Genomic DNA, 21,307 nt, shown 5'->3' with positions numbered 1-21,307 from the left:
CATTTTGAAGTGAATTATTTAAAAGGATATCTCACTGTGAATATATCTTTTAATATCTCACTTATTAGAAAACAGAAGGGCAGAGGTCAGGCATGTCACACTATGATTACACTGACAATTTGATTTGTATGATCTTTGATCTCAGGAAAGATCTTTAGATGGATAGATTATTCTGGTCTTTCTGATGCGATCTCACATTATTAAATACGATTTTTCATAAATTACTGCAAAAAGTACAACCCACGTGTTTTAATAGTGTATTTGGGAACTACTAAAGACTAACAAGGAGGTTTAGTAAAACGTCAGGTTCTGATTGATCAAAAGCAACAAGAAGAGGCAGTTAAGTAATTAAGACTTTCTCCCCTCCTTGTCTAGGGCTTGTTTTTTTTTTTATTGTTCTAGCACAAAAGTATTTCAAGTGACTATGCTCTCTACAAGTACATAAATCACAAGTGAATATATCATTTAAAATATACTTCTATTTTTTGCCTTTGATGTAATAGACTAGAAGTTAGACTATCTAAGAGCCTAACTGGAGGCTCAGTTGTCGTGTAGTCCCGAAACATTATAAAGCATAAAACCTATAGATAAAAATATTACTTAGAAGCATATGAGTTATGCAAGCTTCTTGGGCTGGCAGTGGCAGGAGAGAAATACAGAGAAGCCAATTCTTTTGAATTGTCAATCTCATTATGGATTTGTCAATTAGGGGGAGGTTACAAGATTTCTCAGATAATCTTGTATTTTTAACTTTATACTGCAGTTTGTCAATTGAAGAAACAGTTCAAAGAAACAATCTTTCACAGCTGATAATTCTGAATTTGTCAACACAATGACTTGCGTATTGATGGCTCAGATTAGCAAGATGGAATAATGGATATGTTTATGGCGTTACAATATCACAATGCGTCAGGGGTAAATGTGTTCAGAAATAAATAGTTTTAAGACACAGATGAACACCAAAATTATCCATACTCTATTAATTGAGAATGCAAGGAGGATAGGGTTCATATTACAATATAAAAAAGGAGCTGTGATGGCATTGTTAACACAAATAAGGATCCCTCTTTGTGAAGTCTATCACATTATTAAATTGTGATTTAAGTTTATTTTTTAATTTCAAAGTATTTTTATAAAATTTTTACAAAACAGGTACATTCGCATTTTCGTTATTGGTTTCCAGATAAACGTAGTTGGTGTTAGAGATTGCATATTGTTTTGTACACGTCCAGCTGGTCCCCCTCTGCGTTGACTAGCTGGAAAATTAGACATAGGATAGCGAGAAGAAAGGAGAGAAAGAGTAGAGATAGGGTACAAGAAGTGTTCTCTCGCTATGAGCCTAGTGTGGGGTTGTATCACTGTATAGAGGACGATTCCCCCCCCCGGGTGGTCCCGAGTGGGCTCACGGGGGTTCGTAAGAGTCCTGGAGCGTGTTTTCTAATGAAAATTGTGACTAATGATCCATCTAGGATAATTGAAAGCTCATTGCAGGGTCTAGGCTGTCTTAATGGCTTTATTAAATGACAGTCATTAGATGCAAACATGAACAAGTTACTTACATTCTCCAATTCTCTAATTTTCTTTCTAGTGGATACTCTAATCACACATTCCTCACCTTTAGACTATCTCCAAGTGCCAGATCTGGAAGATTTAAAACAGATTTGCTCCTGTGTGTTAGTAGGTGGCACCATGTGGCTCAGTGCTGACTTTGTTCCACACTGTGAGTAACAAACTTAGCTGCCTATGAGTGCCAACTCTACACACTGACATCAGTCTCTTTGTTAACTCTGCGTCTGGGGGCAGATGCAGAGCCCAACAATAATCAGTAATAGCAATGTGCAGATTATTAGATTGGTACATTTTTAGATTGGAAAGGAGACTATTCTACAGAATGGTGAGGTGGGATGGCAGTGTGGAATCTGATTAGATAGACTGTCCACAAGAAAAAGTGTTACCGGAGGTTAGTAACAATTTCTTCTGATGGCTACTGTTAACTAAAGATTTCTCACCTTTACAGTAAATACTGCAGCAGCAACCCCAAGGTGGTGGATGCATGGGTTGGCCCAGATTCATATGTCCTGCACGACTAAACAAGCAAAAGGCCCTTCTCATCGGACATGGCTGTCAAGGCAGTTATGCTTCGTGAACATGTGCACTGATGACCACATCATTGCCTTACATATCCAGAATATACACACAGTGCACCAATGGAGTGATAGCTGCTTTGGCCAGGTGGAATGGGTCTACAGTCCTTCCGGAGGCTGTTTCTTGGCTAATGCATAGCAGACCTTAATGCAGAGGATATGACACTGTCCTCTTATGCACTGCCTTGCCTTTCTTTGCACCAGAGAACCGACAAAAAGCGGATTGTCCACCCAATGGTCTTTGGTGCGATTAAAGTAAAACCTCAAAGCTCTCTTGGGGTCTGGCCGGTGGAGTCTCTCTTCCTATTTTGGGTGGATGAGGCAGAGCAGAGAATGTTGGAAGGCCAATGGATTGCCTAATGTGAAAAGGAGTCAAAAGTGGTGTAAGTAACTGCACCAAGAAAGCTTGGAGTTTACTCATGAGTGGGCACAAGTCACCATGACCAGGAAAAAACAAAAGATGGAGGTGGACATGTGTCAAATCTTTTAAAAGCCTCATGCCAGGTGATCTAAACAATGACGGTTGATCCAGCAAGCACAAAAAGGCAAAGAGGGCCAACAAGTAACCTTTAATAGTGCCCACTGCAAGTCTTGCTGGGTCAGGAATAAAACAGGGGGACAATGAGCTTGTTAAAAGGAGGTCCTGGACCAATGCTCCTGAAGACACATGTAAGAAAATGTAGGTGGTACCAGTTCCTAAAGGGAAGTAAAGCAGCCTGTTACGGTTGCAACAAACTAAGGAAGACAATGGGTGTTTCTCCACAAGGGGTGAAAAATATAGGGGTGGGGAGTGGTACTCCAATATGTGTGTGCCCTCACACACCTTTCAGGTATAGAGCGTCATCATTGGGCACTGCTCCTCGTGGGGGTGGCGCTGCAGTCCCTCACGGGCCCTACAAGAGGGCTCTCTGTCGGAGATCTTTTAAGGAGTAGCCGCAGTTGTGCTTGAGGGTGTGTGGGCCAAGTGGTGATAGTGAGTTTTGATAAAATAACCCATCGGTACCCTAGTCGGTTTATTGGTGAGTCCTCTGGGTTAGGTTAAAAAAAACTGTGCGGGGATGGAGATGCACTTTATGCTGATTTGAGAGGGGATTCAGCAAATATAGTACCTCTACTCTCAACCCGTGTGGTGGTGTTCTAATAAAGATAAAAGGTAAAAAGTGGTCGACATGTTTCGCGCTCTACACGAGTCCCTAATGCATCCCACAGCGCTTCATCAGGACCGTCAAAAAAAGGTGAGAAAATGGAAGAATCAGGGAAAGACACCCTGTAATGCTACACAACCTGTAGATGAGGTAGCGTGAACCTAGATAGGTAAGGAGTAACGTATTATGCGTATACTCTGTTTTCAAACCTGGTGGGGACAAAAAATGGGGGGGGGGGGAGAGAAAGGACACAGCTAATGTCAATAGCAGAGTAAAAGCAAACATGCTAAGGTACATCAAAGACTACATGGAGACATGGAACTGTCAGTAGCGTCCCATGGGATGGATGTATGGGTGCTAAGTGTAGTCGGAATGTAGACACAAGAGAATAGCTCAAAAACTCGCACACCCCCTAATGTGGATGCATACATACGAATTGCTGCCAAGGTGTGTTGTAACGTGAAAGAGCCAAGGTGTGTTAGGCTGGGGTGATGCTCATGAATGGACCGCACAAAGATCTCACGCATGCGTGGCGTGTTGGGAGAGATCGCTGCCCATTGGAATACTAAGGTATCTAATTGGTCACAAAAGAAACGGAGAGCAGGTAGTGCTGGACTGTAAAGGAATGAATATCAAACTGACACGGGGATACAGAAGTGATCTGAGGTTGATATGGCCTCCTTATGGTACTCAAATGGAACGTGAGAGGGAATACTATCATGGGTGAAAAGAACTGCAACTGAATCTGATACCAGGCAGTGTACGAGAGAAAGAAGGGGAAAGCTCTGAGGCTTGTTACACCGTAAGCACAAGCGGTAATCAAAGGGACTCTCTGTACAGTATGGACAGCTGTAAGTAGATAAGTCGGATGCTGAATCCTAGTCCACTTGAGTGGTGCCTAGGCAGGGGTAGACAGTCAGTGAGTAATGGTGTGGTGGGTGTCAAAGGGCAGGGGTTAACATACTGACAACAGCACGGAGCGCCGTGAGGGGCGGGACCCACAATGGAGCTGGAGTGAGGCGGTAGAACCTGCAGTGATATGGCACAGATGAATAAGTGCAAATAAGTTAGTAGTTACAGTAAACACAGATCATACCTATCCCTGGGTGGGGTAAGGCTTCCTCGGCGTAGAGAGGTAGAGTGGGGCGGGGAAGCTGTGAAGGGAATGGAAAAGGCAGAGAGATGCTGCGTTGGTTACCAAGCAACAAGTATGCAGTGTTAGCAATGGTATGGCTTACCGATTCTTCGTGGGATAACAATCCTAGGATCGACTTATCACCGCTCAACCAAAACCTGGAGACCTAACAGCCTTCCAGTCCGCCGGTAACAATGTACGTGTAATCCCTGTATATGTAGTCGCGATAATTAGGTAGGAGGACGTCCTAGCGTATGCGACTACGCGCTAGTAGTTAGAGTCTGTAGCGGGGATACGGAAAATAGCGGCCATCTTAGAAGGGTGTATCATGTGGGTCATGAAGTAAGTTCCTATGTAAGTCGTAATGCCAAGTCGTGGAAGCACCTTGAGATATCTGGTGCAATGGAACAGGCCAGTCACAAAGGAGCGATTGAGTGCTAGTAATCTTAAGGACGGGGTCGGGCAGAGAGAAGGATAAGTATAGGGGTCGATGTATCTACGCTAGTGTGACAAAGTTGCACTTGCCAGGATCGGCAAAATGGTGAACCAATCAGGTGTGTCAGAATAAAGTTATTAAAGACGTCCAAAGGTCATATGTATGAAATTGTGACCGTAGTATATTTATCGTATGATGAAGGGGCTCTAATCGTGAATGCTGTCGATGGAATCGCCCATTGGTGAAGGGGCAGCAGTGCTACTGATGACATAAAGGTAACCACCTATGTTGGGAGAGATGTAGTGTGTGCAACAATAATGATTAAGGGCGACCCAAGGTACAGTAGAAAGACTGACAAGCCAGGAAATGGCAAAAGGCTACTATCTTCTCCTAAATGAAGGTAAAGTGCGTGTAACAGACGTTGATACGGCTGTTATCCTGAAAGAGAGGGGCTACATGTGTCGTAGAAAGTCAGGATGCCAATTCGGTCCAGGGTATGTCATCATTAAGCCTTTCTTTGTTACTTCTGAGTTTGAAAACCCAGCGTTGTTCTTGTCTGAATAAGGCTGTTGCTGTCCAGTTGGGGTTAGATTCAATAACGGTCCAGTGTAAACTGTCAGGAGAGTGGTTCATTTCTAGGAAGTGAGATTGTAGTTTGGTTGTTGTTTTTTTGCAGCGTATCGTGCTTTTGTCTTCTCCGATCCGTAGTTTCACCGGTCTAACTGTCACAGGACCGTTATTGAATCTAACCCCAACTGGACAGCAACAGCCCTATTCAGACAAGAACAACGCTGGATTTCGTTATTATTTTATATTAAAAAAATGTGTGTGCCCCCCCACTGGGCCACCAGGGATTTTTGTATTTTTAAATGCCCTGTATGTGTTGGGGAGTGGTCCCTTGGGTAAGGGGCGCCCCCCCCTTGAGGGAGCAATTTGTTTAGTTGGGTCTGGCCCCCTGGGGAGGCCGGGGGAGGCCAGATCTGATAAAAAAAATACAAACAAATAAGTAGGTGTGTGCCGCCCACTAGGCCACCAGGGAATTTTTATCATTAGATTATGTTTTTGGGCAATGGTCGCTCCCCCTTGGGGATCATTTATTTTGGCCGTTTCTGCCCCAAGGGGTGCGGCCCCTTCGGCAACGGCTGTTTTCCTTTTAAGGAGCATTTATTTGGGCCGTTTCTAACCCCATGTAAGGGCAGATCGACCCAAATGAACAATTTATTTTATGGTATGCCCACTAGGCCACCAGGGACAGTTTTTGTGTTGTTGGTAGTGGCCCCTTGGGCAAGGGTTGCTCCCCTTTATCAGGTATTTATTGTGGTCGTTTCTGCGCCTTTGGGGGCAGATCGGCCATATGTTTTTAGGCCCATCTGTCCCCTAGGGGGGCAGAAGCCAGTAGATACCAGGGCTTTTTAAATGTTGGGTGTTGGGGAGTGACCCCTTGGGCAAGGGTCGCTCCCCTTTTATGAGGGTGAATTTCTGGCCTGTTTCTGCTCCCTGTGGGGGCAGATCGGCCTTATTCGTTTAGGCCCACCTACCAACTTTGCTTGGCTGGTGGATAGTATGTAGTGCATTATTTGCATATGTGATTGTAATGTTTTATTTCTCCTTTTTATTCTAGTGTAAAGCTTTTGATTCCTGTTTGCGGTTTTGGCAGTGGTTGTTCTGCAGTTTTGCGAAGTTGCATTTTTTTGGTAAGAAAACATTTTTTGTTGTATTTACTCCAAATGAGTGTTATTGTCATGCATGAATGAATTTTTTGCAAGTGGTGTCATAATGGCAGCATATATAGTTAGTTTTTTGAGCATGAAATTCTTTGCGATGTGTTTTGCATTCTCTTATGTGCAATTTTCTTTTCTTTTTTAGTGGGATATGGTTGATTCTTACTGTGTCTATGCAGAGTAGGTGGTGGTGAGTCTAGCTGCTTCTGACAAGTGAGTGGTATCGTTTTGGAGTACATAGGTCTTTCTGATAGCTGCATTTTGTCTATTACTTATTTTACAAAGTGTTTGTTGTTGTTGACTTGTTTGACAAGTTACCTTTATTAGTAAGGATTATGGCTAGCCATAGAATGACTGCTCAGAAGGTTGTTGGTATGCTGCTTGAATCTTCCTCCGAGCAGGATTATGAGACTGACAGTGCGTCTGAGGGAGAGGAGGGAGGGGAAGATTCAGGCAGTGAGTTTTCTCTCCACATGGAATCAACGGATGATGAAGATACTCTCAGTGCGGATGAAGGTACTCTCAGTGCGGACGAAGTGCCTGTTTTAGAGGGGGACACAGATGTGCCGATGGTGCAGCAAAAGACATCGGTATTGCAGCCTGAGGCTGCAAGGCTTCCTACTGGAAGTGATGGACTCTGGGTTGATCCTAACATGGTGCACCCGGTGTTGCCTGCCTTTAGTGTGGATGCAGGGTGTAGAGTGGATTGCAAAACATTTTTGCCTATACAGTTCTTTCAGTTGTTTATGGATGGTGTATTTTTGGCTGAGATTGTTGAGCAGTCTAATTTGTATGCTGAACAGTTTTTGAGGGACCACAGTGCCACACTTAAGCCCCACTCTAGAGCTACCCGGTGGACTCCCACAAATATGGATGAGATGAAGAAGGTTTTGGGTTTGACTTTTTTGATGGGCTTGATAAGGAAGCCGTCCATGTCTTCATATTGGTCTACCAGTCCCTTGATGGCAACGGCCATATTTCCTGCGATTATGACCCGTGTGCGGTTTTTACTTTTGCTTCGGATGCTGCATTTTGTTGATAATACCTTGGCGTTGCCACGAGATCACCCTGAATGTGACCGTCTTTAAGATTCGGCCTGTTTTTGATCACTTTGTAGATCGATTTTCAGAGATCTATATTCCAGGGAAAGAAATATCTATTGATGAGTCTTTGGTCCTGTTTAAGGGCCGTTTGGTTTTTAGGCAGTACATCCCTAGCAAGAGGGCACGTTATGGAATTAAGCTGTATATGTTGTCTGAGAGTAGGACAGGATATGTTTTTAATTTCCGTGTGTACACTGGTAGGGATTCCACTATTGACCCCCCTGGTTGTCAGTCCACTTTTGGAGTTTCAGAGAAAATTGTGTGGGATCCTGCTAGAGGACTGTTTAACAGAGGCCACCATTTGTACTTTGATAACTTCTACACTGCTGTGCAATTGTTTAAGGAATTGTTCAAAGTGGACAATTTTGCTTGTGGCACAATCCACTCTAACCGTAAAGGTTATCCAAAAGAGCTTGTTTCCCAAAAACTTCAGAGGGGGCAGTGCAGTTCCATGCGTAGTGATGAACTACTTGCTGTGAAATTTGTGGACAGGAGGGATGTGTACATGCTGACTACCATCCATGATGAGAGTACTTCACCTGTGGCTGTTTGGGGTCAGTTTGCTGAAGTACGCAAACCGGTGTGCATTTTAGACAAAAATAAGCACATGGGTGGTGTTGATAGAGTAGATCAGAGGTTGGAACCTTACACTGCTATTCGTAAGGCGTACATTTGGTACAAAAAGTTGGCCATCCATCTCTTCAATTTAGCAACTTTCAATGCTTTTGTTGTGTACAAGGAGTGTTCTCCTGAGTCAAAGTTGACTTTTGTTCAGTTTCAGCAGTCTGTGATAGGAAGCCTTGTTGTTGTGGAACAGGCAAGTGTTCCTACACTTGGAGTGGTGGAGGATATGGCTAGATTGAAAGATCGCCACTTTCCTGATTTAATTCCTCCCACGCCCCAAAAAAACAATCCCTGTAAGAGATGTAGAGTCTGCTTGCGAAGAGGTGTGCGGAAGGAGAGTCGTATGCACTGTGCTGATTGTCCTTCTAATGCTGGACTGTGTGTGCCCTCATGTTTCAGATTGTATCGCACTAAAAAGAGTTTTTGGGAGCAACAGTGAGTCTAATAGTGTACTGCCTGGTCTGTATGGTTTGATATAGTTGTTCAGTTTCACGTTTGGCAATAGAATGAGGTCTTTAGTTTCTGCTGTTGTTTTTGTAGTTATAGTTTGGTATCTAGTTGCAATTGGTTTGGGTTTTCTTTCTTGTTTAAAAAAAAATTATGACGGTGTGCGTGGACTGGCGGTTGGCTGGCGGTGTTCGTGGACTGGCGCTTGGCTGACAGTGTGCGTGGACTGGTGCTTGGCTGGCGGTGTGTGTGGACTGGCGCTTGGTTGGCAGTGAGTGGACTGGTGCTTGGTTGGCGGTGAGTGGACTGGCGCTTGGCTGGCGGTGAGTGGACTGGCGCTTGGCTTGCAGTGTGCGTGGACGAGCCCTTGGCTGGCGGTGTACATGGACTGGCGCTTGGCTGGCAGTGTGCGTGGACTGGTGCTTGGCTGTCGGTGAGTGGGATGGCGCTTGGCTGGCGGTGTGCGTGGATTAGCGCTTGGCTGGTTGTGTTTGGACTGGCGCTTGACTGGCAGTGTGCGTGGATGGGCGCTTGGCTGGCGGTGTACATGGACTGGTGCTTGGCTGGCAGTGTGCGTGTACTGGTGCTTGGCTGGCGGTGAGTGGGCTGGCACTTGGCTGGCGATGTGAGAGTAGTGACTAATTGCTGGTCACTACACACACAGCTAGCCAAACGCTATATCCCAGGGCAGGTACGTTCGTACTTAGCTGAATGCATTAGGGCAGGACCGTTTTAAACAGGGTAAATAGAGGGAGGTGTATCAGAGTTAGGAACTTACGGGCGGAATGTCTCATTACGGAGCGGTAAATCATTCACAAGAGTAAATCACTGATGCTTTAGAAACAGAGAGCGATAGATAGGGGAAACTCACATCAGTTTAAAGCGAGTGGCTGTTCTTTGAAGGGCTTTCATTAAATATACATGGGACATGTTGGTGGTTAGTTAAGAAACTCCGCAGCATTAGGCAGAAGGGCGTTAGATAGGGGAGACTCACACCAGTTTAAAGCGAGTGGCTGTTCTTTGAAGGGCTTTCATTCAAATATACATGGGATATGTTGGTAGTTAGTTAAGAAACTCCGCAGCATTAAGCAGAAGGGGGTGTTCACGGGGGCAGGGCATGATAATGAGGGGGATGCGTGTATATTTCATTTCATTCATTTATTTTTTCGTTATCACATTTGTGCACAATAATTCATGGAGTACAAAAGATGATTGATAGATAAAGTTTATTGTTGAAGATATGCATCATGCTACATGTACATGTTGATTATTAATTACGACATATTTTATTTGTAGTTACCCCTGACGAAGGACTCATGTAGTCCGAAATGCATTGGGTTTTAATAAAAAGAACACGCCTGGGATGAATCATGCGTTTATCGTGTTTTTGACAGAAGTCCGGATGGTCTCATCAGAAACATAGGAAACCTGGGAAATTGCATGATGTTCTTAGTGTGGATCAAGTGGAGTCGAGTTGAAGCAGAAAATTGAACGAATAATTATCTAAACACGGATTAACTTAAACACTTGTGGACTTGTGCATGTTGCTGTGCGACTGGTTTCGGGGCGTAATGACGCCCCACCCAATTCATAGTATATCAAGTGCCACCAGGGCAAGGCACTATACCAGTTTTGCACGCACTCTTGGATGATTTTTGACAAACATTGGAATCAGAACTGAACTTTGGTGTGCATCCCATTACTTCCATTCACTAGATTGAAAGATCGCCACTTTCCTGATTTAATTCCTCCCACGCTCAAAAAAAACAATCCCTGTAAGAGATGTAGAGTCTGCTTGCGAAGAGGTGTGCGGAAGGAGAGTCGTATGCACTGTGCTGGACTGGCGCTTGACTGGCAGTGTGCGTGGATGGGCGCTTGGCTGGCGGTGTACATGGACTGGCACTTGGCTGGCAGTGTGCGTGTACTGGTGCTTGGCTGGCGGTGAGTGGGCTGGCACTTGGCTGGCGATGTGAGAGTAGTGACTAATTGCTGGTCACTACACACACAGCTAGCCAAACGCACCTCCACCCAATCCGTGAGCTGGTGTGGTTGCTGTGTCAGGAATGTGAGCATGTGAAAGTGATGGGCCCTTGAATGGCGCTTTCTGCTGGTGTGGGTGTTGTAATGTGCTGGGCACGCGGCTGGCGGTGTGAATGGTTTGGTATGTGTCACACGTATGAAAGGTGTATGAATGGCCTGTAGGAGGTTGGTGCCTTGTCGTTGCTTTACAGCTCACGAGTTGTGAGTCAATGGTTCAGTTTCTCGTACTTTCAATTATTAACAGTGCATTTCTTTTTTGTGAAATCTCTGGTTAATACAAATATATATACTGAACCATCGCTCACCCTCGTGCCAAATCCAACCAGTATGCATGTGTGCTTGAGGAATAGATGGTTGTGTAGAAATTTTTTTCTATTCTGTTTTTGTCAAGCAGGGTGTACCTTGTCCCTTTTTAGGTTGAGCCTAGAGCAGCGCATGCGCTGTGCTCTGGCGAGACTTCGAACGGGCTTCAGAAAATGGTACCACTGTGGCCTAGAGCTTGAGTGCATGTGTGTGGGCACCCGCTTAGGAGCAGAGGAGCCATATGGCTTTCCTCTCTCGTTATGGGTCACAGGCCCTGGCTGTTCTCTCCGCCCCCTGCATTCCGCAGACCTTCTCCAGCCTACTCTTTCCCCTCTCGACCCCTCCCTTTGGACAGGGAGGAGGGAAACTGCTCCTGTTTGCAAGCCTCATCACTATTCATGTCATGGAAGTTTGTCAATAGGGCATGAACAGTGAATTAAATTTCTTGAAAACAAGTGTCCCTGTCTCCCTTTCTACTCTGGGCTGCTCGCTCCTCTGGCCCCCACCTCTAGGCTTCAAGGTCAGAGTCTGCCAGCAGCTTCACTCTACAGCTCTTCTCTCCTCCTTCTCCCCTCCCACTTTTCAGAGGGGACAGGAAGGGAGGCTGGGTCCATTGCAATCTTCTCAACCAGCAGTTTTAGGTATGATATAGAAGCGGCCACTTTACCCTTAATACTACCCTTAATACGTAGCGCTTACCCCCTCTGCCCCCCCCCCGCTCTGTCATAACATTTATCATCAGGTTCAAAGCTCGCCTTGCTTACCCCCCCTGCCCCTCGCTCTGTCCTAACATTTATCATCAGGTTCAAAGCTCGCCTTGCTTACCCCCCTGCCCCTCGCTCTGTCCTAACATTTATCATCAGGTTCAAAGCTTGCCGTGCTTAGCCCCCTGCCCCCGCTCTGTCCTAAAACAGATCATCCGGTTCAAAGCTCGCCGTGCTTACCCCCCTGCCCCCACTCTGTCCTAACACTTATCATCAGGATCAAAGAGCGCCATGCTTGCCCCCGCTCTGTCCTAACACTTATCATCAGGTTCAAAGCTGACCATGCTTATCCCCCTGCCCCATGCTCTCTCCTAACACTTATCATCAGGTTCAAAGCTGACCGTGTTTACCCCACGCACTGTCCTAACACTTATCAGGTTCACAGCTCGCCGTTATTCGGCACAATATCCTTGGTGCAACAACATCAACTGATGCATGGCTAAACACTTATAAGGTTCCAAAAGCGAGACCTATTGGCTATGCCAATGGTTGTTGTGAATGTTGTAATGTGTTGGTTTTGTGCCTGGTGGTGTGAACGGTCTTGTATGTATCATGTATGATAGGTGTGTGAATTAGTCTGTTTTTTTTCCTTTCAATTATTGACAGTGCATTTCATTTTTGTGAAATCTCTGGTTAATAAAATTTTATATACTGAACCATCACTCGCCCTCGTGCCAAATCCAACCAGTATCTGTGTGTGCTTGAGGAATAGATGGCTGTGCAGTAATCTTTGTCTGTTTTGTCCCTCTGCCAAGCTGTAGATTTCATCTAAGAATAACCTAACAACTGTAGTTTTTGTCGTAAACTAAACACCCATGGGAGTGCATGGTGATGTCTCTCTTTTGGATCCCAACAAGTTATATTACCCACAATGTCCTGCAAACCTCAAAATGTGACTGACATTTTCCTTACATTATTGTGCCCAAATGTTCACACGGCGGAAAGTAACTACAAATTTCCAACCCCCCTGCATTTCTCCAAGTATCCCAATAGCAATGGTACCTCACTTGTATGGGTAGGCCAAGTACCCGAGGCAAGGAAGGGCCCAAAACCTATTGATGTGACATCAAAATTACCTCTCACAAACCAACCTAGTTTTGCAAGGGGGGTCCTATGAGGCGGCCATCTAGGGAAACCTACCTAACCCACACATTTCTGAAAACTAGACACCTGGGGGCTTCCAGGGAGGTATGGCTTGCGTGGATCCCCCAACGTTTCTTTAACCAGAATCCCCTGCAAACCTCAATTTTAGCTTTAAAAAAATCACTTTTTTCACACATTTTTGTGTGGGAAAGTTGTGGCATCACCGGGCTCTCACAAATTTCCCACCACCCAGTGTTCCCCCAGGTCTCCCGATAAAAATGGTGCCTCACTTGTGGGGTGAAACACCAAAAATGTGGCTTTACGAATTGCCTATTCTTCAAAAAACTTTTTGTTTATTTCACATTCTTATTTTGTGTGATGAAGACAGAACAACTGTACATAATGCAAACATATATATTCAATATAAATGACAATATATTAAACAACACCCTAGCAGATTTAAACATTCAATCATCTAACACACTTGGCCAATCCATTCATACCAAAAGCTGACTCATACTAAACTAAACTAAATGGTCCTTTAACCACTACTCCCTTTTGGGCACAGATTGTTGTCCGTATTTCAGACGTATTAAGACATTTACTTTCTTAATAAACACTTCAAAACCCACATGAACATCAAGGGCAAGACTTTTGTGTGGAGTGTGTGAAGGACCGACTGGTCTACGCGTTTCGAACCTCTATCATTGTGAGGTTCTCATCAGGACCAATATATTCTTAAGAATAAACGTTAGCGTGTGACCTTGACCAGCTGGTGCCGGCAGAGCAAGGGTTAAAAAACTACAGCTAGTCACTTGGTCAAAAAAGGGTAATTTTTCACTGCGAAATTGAGGTGTGACCATGTTGCGTTTTGCGCCATTTTCTGCTGCGGGCACTAGGCCGACCCACACAAGTGAGGTACCATTTTTCTCGTAAGACTTGAGAACGCGGGGTGGGTGGAAATTTGGGGATCCACGCAGATTCCAGAACTTTCCACCACAGAAATGTGGGGAAAAGGTGTTTTCACAATTTTTTAGGTTTGCAAGGGATTCCGGGTAACAGAACCTGGTGGGAGGCAGTCAAGTCACCCCATCCTGAATTCCCCTGGGTGTCTAGTTTTAAAAAATATATAGGTTTGCTAGGTTTCCCTAGGTGCCGGCAGAGCTAGTGTTCAAAAACCAAAGTCAGACACTTTGCAAAAAAAAGGTAAATTTTCATTGTGAAAATGTGATGTGTTCACGTTGGGTTTTGAGCCATTTCCTATCGTGGGCATTATGCCTACCCACACAAGTGAGGTACCATTTTTATCGGGAGACTTAGGGTAATTCAGCTTTGTAAAGCAATTGTTATTACCTATTGATTTTTGATGCATTTCTGCCTTCCAAATTAAAGACACTGTGTAAAAATAGAAGTCATTTTGAAAAATGACCGATAATTCTCATGCTAGTATGAGTATTCCCAATTTCGAAAATGTGCACATATGTACTGTTTCTAAACTCTATAATTTGTTCCCATTTCAGAAATACATAGGTGTCTTTCATACCGATTTTTCCACGTATACATTTTTCCACAACAATTGCTATATACCCGGAACTTAATAAAAAACTATTGCAAATTGTTGCTCAGTTTTTGACTCCGGGTTCGTCGGGTTCTTGGTGAACCTAAAAGTCTTGTATATCCCCACAACCAGGAAGGTCCAGCGGATGTAACGGTATATTGCTTTCAAAGAGCTGTCCTAATTAAAAGTTACAGGTGAAAATGTTGACACAAAAGGCTGTTTTTTTCAACTAATTTTCAATTTTTCATGTATTTAACTGTTAGTTTCTATAAAGAAACCTTGATGGATCTACACAAATGACCCCTTGCTGAATTCAGAATTGTATCTACTTTTCTAAAATGTATAGCTTTCCAGGATCCATTATTACTTTCATACCCATTTCAACCATTAACTGGAAGGAGGTTGAAAGCACAAAAAAAAGCAAAAATAGGCTATGTCCCAGAAAAATGTCAAAACTGTGTAAAAAATGTTGGTTTTCTGACAAAAGTCTGTCATTCCCTAAAAGCTGGGAAAATGGTGATTTCAGCCCCACAAGCCCTTTTTTGATAACATTTGCAGGGAAAAACTCAGACTCTTTCATTTGAAGCCCGTTTTTCCCAAAAAAAAACAAAATGTTGCTGTATTTTGGCTAATTTCTGGGACCCCTCCAGGGGAATCAACAAACCCTGGGTACCTTTAGGATCCCCATGATGGGAGAAAAGGACACAAATTTGGCGTGGATACGTTAAGTAGTCAAAAAGTTACAGGGGTCCAAGGGCCCCCTACCCCAAATAGCCAAAAAAAGGCTTAGCACAGGGGGGGGAAAGGCCTAGCAGCAAAGGGGTTATATCTTAGGTACTGTATAGAAACTGCGCTTTTATATTAAAACAAATACAAAAAGAACAATTTATTTATTTAACTTATAAACAAAGTTTTATATAGCGCAAACAAGATCCCAGAGAATATCAGAGCGCTTTGCAAACGGATGGAAGGAAGGTTGGAAATGCAATATCAACATCAAAAAAGAATAAGAAACATGAATAATTACAGTACAAAGGGGTCAGAGGAGAATATTACAACAGCTAATATATAGTGGGCTAAGAAGGGGGCAAACTATGAGGTAAAAAAGAGTAGCATCAAATCGTGGTCCAACAATTGTAGAATCGGAGACTTAGAGTGGATGATCATAACCCATTTTAAGGTAAGAACTTGTTCATTAGAAATTGCTATAGATGTGTGGTTTCAAGAAGAAAGAGTTTGCACTTCTTGAGGGTCTACCACCCCGGGATAGTTCAAGTTTTTGCGCTAGGTAACTGGGGGTTTTGAAATGGAGGGCTTTGTGTGCCAGACAAGCCATCTTTAGCTGAATTCAAGCTTCGTAAGGCAGCCATTTAAGGGATTTTATGAATGGGGATATGTGTGCGTTTCTTTTGGTACCTGTAATCAGTCTAGCCACAGCGTTCAGAGATGCCATTAGTGGAGCCAAGGTATATTTGGGGAGGCCACAGAGCGTAGCGCTGCCATAGTTATCTCAGCAACACATGCGCTTGGACCACCTGCTTGAAGTCAGATTGTGGAAGGGATGGTTTGATATCTCCGAGTGTCCACATCAAGTGATTAGCTCCCTTACAAACATTGCCTATATGATTCTTCATGTTCAGATGTTTGTCCAGTGTGATTCTGAGAGATTTGGCTGAGTCTATAAAGAGGGGGAGCAGTTGAAGGCAGTGAGGTGATTCAACCAAAGGTCTAGCTTGGGGATGTGGTTCGGAGGAGAGACGAGAAGGAATTCTGTTTTAGAGGTGTTGAGCAGGAGGTGGTTCTCAGTTAACCAGTTTTGAGTAGACGTTAGGATAGTGTTGAGTGAAATGATGTTGTCCGGGGAGGAGAGTTTCAAATAAAGTTGCGTATCGTCCGCATACATATGAAAGAAAATGTTCGTGGAATTTAGTGTATTAGCTAACGGTTCCAAGAGCAGGTTGAAGAGTATAGGAGATAGGGCGGACCCTTGGGGGACACGCATGAGTACTGGTGAGGGCTGGGAGAGAGTGTGGTTCACTTGACTCTTTGTGATCTGTGGTGGAGGAAGGACGAGAACCATTGTAACACCGGACCAGAGAAGCCCATCCTATTCTTCAGAATGGAGAAGAGGTTATCGTGACTGACTGTGTCAAAGGCAGAGAAAAGGTCAAGGAGGATTAGGAGGCAAGATTCATTTTGGTCGAGTATTTTTAAAATGTCATCCAGGACGTGAATGAAAGCCGATTCGGTGCTGTGCCCCTTCCGAAAGCCAGACTGATGCTAGTCTAGGAGTTGGAAATTCTCTATGTGCGCACAGAGTAGGGATTGGACGCATTTTTCTAGGAGTTTGGCTAGGGTGGGGATGTTGGAGATAGGGCTGACTTTAACAACTTCCGTTCTATCAGCATTAGGTTTTTATAGTATGGGTGATACCTGAGCTGCTTTTAGGCACTTTGGGATCGAGCCTTGTGACAGTGAAGCGTTTACAATCTTTGTCCAGGTGGAGATGAGGACATTCTTTATTTCTTTGAAAATGGAAGGAGGCAACGGGTCGCTGAAATGATTAGATGGGTTGATACTCTGAAGAATCTTGTTGATGTCTTTTGCACTCAAGGGAGTGAAGGTGCCCCATGATGCATTGTTCTTGGTGTTCAGGCTGAGCTTCTCAAAGGGGGCAGGAGGTGGTGCGGACCCCGAAGATGGCAGTAGAGCCTTTTTAGAAGAGAGTTCAATGTTGAGGAGACTTGCTTTCTCTGTGAAGAAAGCAGCCAGTTTGTCGCAAGAGGGTGGGCTGCCTCCCGAATCTGAGTGGTTTGGAGCTACCACTGACTGCTGTTTCACCAGTTCAAAAAGTTTCGTGGGGCGGTTAGCGGCCTGGTTAAGTTATCTGCCTTAGCGCTCTTGATTTGTTTGTTGTAGGAGCTCCTAACATCGCTAAGGAGTTTTAGTCGGTCTGTGGAGGGTTTGGATTTCCAGGATCGTTCAATTGCCCTAGAGTTCGCTGTGCTCAGAGTTTAAATTGTCTTTGAACCACGGTTTGGATATTTTTGTTGAACCATTTTTTTGTTGGAGTGGTGCGATGTCATCCATGATGTTAGAGATGGTTGAGTTGTAAAAGTCAGTGAGTAACTGAACCTCGACCATGCCAGCTTTGGAGGAGAGGGTGGATTTACAGTGGGCTGCTAGTTCATCTGAATTGATGGATCTGAGGTCCCTTTTCCAGATCTTTGATTTCGTTGGTTTAGCCTTCCTCATAGAAATCTCCCTGTTAATATAAAAGAGGATGCAGTGGTGGTCGGGCCAATCGCATGGGGTAATGGTAGGTCTAGAATTTCGCCTTTATTATGAGTTGACCGGTCACAATGCTGAATCAGCTCTTGATCACCTAAGAATGATTTAAGGCAAGATACAGCGTGGTCGTTGTGGGTTAGCCCAGTGAAGGCTGAAATCACCGAGGAAGATTTGGACCAATACAGAGTCGACATTGAGATGATTTCCATAAGTTGCTTAATGAAGGGGAGATTGGTACCGGGGGGGGGGGGGAGGCGGGGGGTAAAAAGTGTGAAGTTTGCACACCGGCAGGTTATTACTTGAAATGCTGAGACAAAGGTATTCACAAGAGGATGGTGTAGCGGACTCCAAGTGAAAAACCGAGAGTATGTTCCTGTGAATACAGGCTAGGCCACCACCCAACTTCAAAACTGTCTAGACGAATTAGGTCGTGGGTAGGAGGGAGGTACTAGGAGGTCTAGGATAGGAGAAGGATAGGAGTGGAGGCGGGATTTAGCCAAGTTTCAGTGAGGATGATAATGTCTAACTCATTGTGTTGGATGAGGTCGAAGATATCGGAGGCGTGTTTACTGGCTGACCTGCAGTTGAGTAGCCCACATTTGAGTCGTAACAGATTGAGTGGGAAGGAGTCTAGGTGACACTCACTCTTGTGAGGTTGTCATTATTAATGGCTCTAAGGTTGTGAGGGGGTTCTCCGTTTGGGTTCGAGTGGATGGCTTGTATTAGTCCCAGAGGGATCGTGTTGGTGTTCATCGTAGGCGAGTAAGAGTTGAGTAGGTCATTGATATCATTAGACGCCAGGTAGGCCTTCAAACTTCTGGGGTAGCAGGGGGCGTTAGGTAGGGGTATGGTTTTCGGGACATAAAGAGGGGAAGCCTGGCCCATGAGATCTTTAACCCCAGGGGGGTTCTGGGCAAGGTCGCAGAGGTGAGGACAGAGTTGATCAAGGCGAAATGATCAATTGAGAGGTCTTTCAAGTCATGTAGTTCGACAGTGAGTAGGTGCAACTGTAGAGAAATATCGTCCAGGCGTACTACCAAGTCTGAGTGCTGGGAGAGGGGCAAAGGATGTGTTCGGAAATCGGGCGGAGAAGGGTGGTCTCGATGTAAGTCCCAGTGGTCATGTGTAGTTCTGGGGAGGGAGTTGATCGTTAGGGACTTGTGGTGTTCTATTGTCTTTGGATAGCGAGGATAGTAAATTCCTCCCTGGACCGGAAACAAGCATCCTAGGACCGGTTTGGGGTTTCACCCCTTATCAGCCAGGATAGTTTGATTCCAGTGGCACAGTGAACCCGGGACCCACGTCAGGGCGAGGAAGCAAAAGACACTCAATTGATGGACGGAATGCATGACGAGGGGTGAAACCCTGAAACCGGTCCTAGGATGCTTGTTTCCGGTCCAGCGAGGACCTCGCTTGGCAGTTCGGGCTGGACTGTTACCATGAGGCACAGGGTTAAGACTGATTCGCATATGGCCAGGTCTAAACTGGGGTGGCATGGTGAGCAAAAGAATGATGGATTTAACTAGGCCTGGGCGGTAAATTTCGTTCCGCTTGCGGAAATTGCGATATCTTGACATTTTCTCGTTCCGCGGAGAGCGCGAAAATGTCAAACCTTTCACAACCTGCCGCGAAACTGAAGCATTTTTCTTGTTCACGCTTTAAAAATGCATTCTTGTGGTCGCGACTTACCGGGTCCCTGCGTTCGCCGACGAGTTTTCCTATCCGTTCGCGCGCGTCACAAGATGTTCGATTGTTGGTACCCGGTCGCGCTATCCCACGAGTTTGCGATTGCTAACATGTCATTGCGATCGCGAACAGGAAATAAGCATCGCGAGCATGATGGCAAAATGGCTATTACCTTCTGCTCAAGCCATTCTTATAGCTTTGGGGGCCTAAAAATATTCCGAAGTGGCACACTTGTAGGAGTGGAGGGTTAGTAGTTGTGTTGTTATTATCACTGGTAGCATGGCAGGAGCAATGTGTGGTGCAAGCTGCAGTGACCTCCTTACAAGAGCCCTGGCACTTATGTTTTTAGGTCTCGCACCTAGCGTTGCAGTGCGCAGAACTGCTCACGCAGCGCGAGACCTCTTGTAAGGGGGTTCTGAAAGCTGCTCACACGCTTGTGCGTGTGATCAGTCTTTCGCCTCCCGCCATTGGCTTTCGCGTGTTTTTTCTTTTTTAAAGGCACGCGATTGGGCAAAGGCGCATGTCCCACCTTTGCAACGTCCATTCCCGTCGGTGGGCAGCACGCGCAGCAGCGTACGTTCGCCTCGCTGCTACGCTCCCTCCCCCCGCTCCTTTGTTGTGCGCGCGCACCACTACTTTCCATTCCCGGCCCTGCTCCTCTGTGGTGCGCGCGCACCACTGGTTATATAAAGTGGCTGGGTACAATTCTTCCTCAACTCCCGATGTAAGGCATCACTACGAGTGTGCTGCTGAATCTACTAGTAACTCTGCCCCTGCTTCCCCCAGAGGAGATGACTTTGAGGAGCAAAGTTATGGGCCAGTGATGACCCTATATGTCCAATAATTTGCGGTGGAATCAGTAAGTCCAGTCTCAGTTTCCCCGGTTAGTCCTCACGTGCCACCTTTATTTTACTCAGGGACTTCTCCTACTTTTGGGAGCATGACGTTACTACAGGACTCAGTATTCCTGTGGACCGCATGGGCAAGTTGGAGAAATATTTCCCCGCGTGCACGCAAAAACACTTCGCGAACAGGCGGGAAAAGCAATCTCCGCATCTTCGCGAAAGTTTTGCATGCTTGCGGAGATTTTGCGCAAATTCCGCCCACCCTTAGATTTAATCCAGATCGCTTGACTGGAGGTGAATGTTTAGATTTGTTCTGCATTCGTCCATCAATTGTGTGTCTTTTGCTTCCTCGCCGTAAGTGCGCCGGGTATGCCCTGACGTGGCTCCCGGGCTCACCGAGCCACTGGACTCAAGCAATCCTGGCTGATAAGGGGTGAAACCCCAAAACCGGTCCTAGGATGCTTACTTTCGATCCAGGAAGGACCTGGCTTGGCAGTTCGGGCTGGACTGTTCCCATGAGGCACAGGGTTAGGACTGATTTGCATATGGTCCGGTCTAAACCGGGGTGGCATGGTGAGCAAAAGAATGATAGATTTAACCCAGATCTCTTAACTGGGGGTGAATGTTTTGATTTGTTCAGCATTCCGCCCATCAATTGTGTGTTGTTTGAAAGTCAAACATCAAAATCATTTTCTGCTTTTATATTTTTGTAATAATGAAAAATGTTTTTAGCACCAGAGGTCAAATTTGAGGATATTCACAAGCAATCCAATTGCTTTTCATAAAAACATCAGACAATATTCAACTTCAGATATTCCATTTTGATCAACAATTGAAGGTGTGCTCTGCAAGACACAACTGTTGGAACTATACAAATGTACTAAAGGACTGGAGCAATATAGAGAACCACATTTATCGGAATGCTTGTACTTTGTCATTGATGTGAAGGTGGTACTGCAAAAAAAAAAAAAACCACCTGCAA

General features: G+C 45.1%; 1 protein-coding gene across 7 annotated transcripts in view; it reads right to left on the bottom strand.

Annotated features, from left to right (window-relative positions):
- Positions 1-21,307, bottom strand: part of ENPP2 (ectonucleotide pyrophosphatase/phosphodiesterase 2) — a 721,223-nt gene that overhangs the window by 120,407 nt on the left and 579,509 nt on the right. The gene's annotated exons all lie outside the window — the stretch shown is intronic.

Source organism: Triturus cristatus, chromosome 5_1, assembly GCF_964204655.1.
Source record: "Triturus cristatus chromosome 5_1, aTriCri1.1, whole genome shotgun sequence".
Lineage (NCBI taxonomy): Eukaryota > Metazoa > Chordata > Amphibia > Caudata > Salamandridae > Triturus > Triturus cristatus.
Note: the sequence above shows the minus strand (reverse complement) of the source record. Positions and strands in the feature narration are given on the sequence as shown.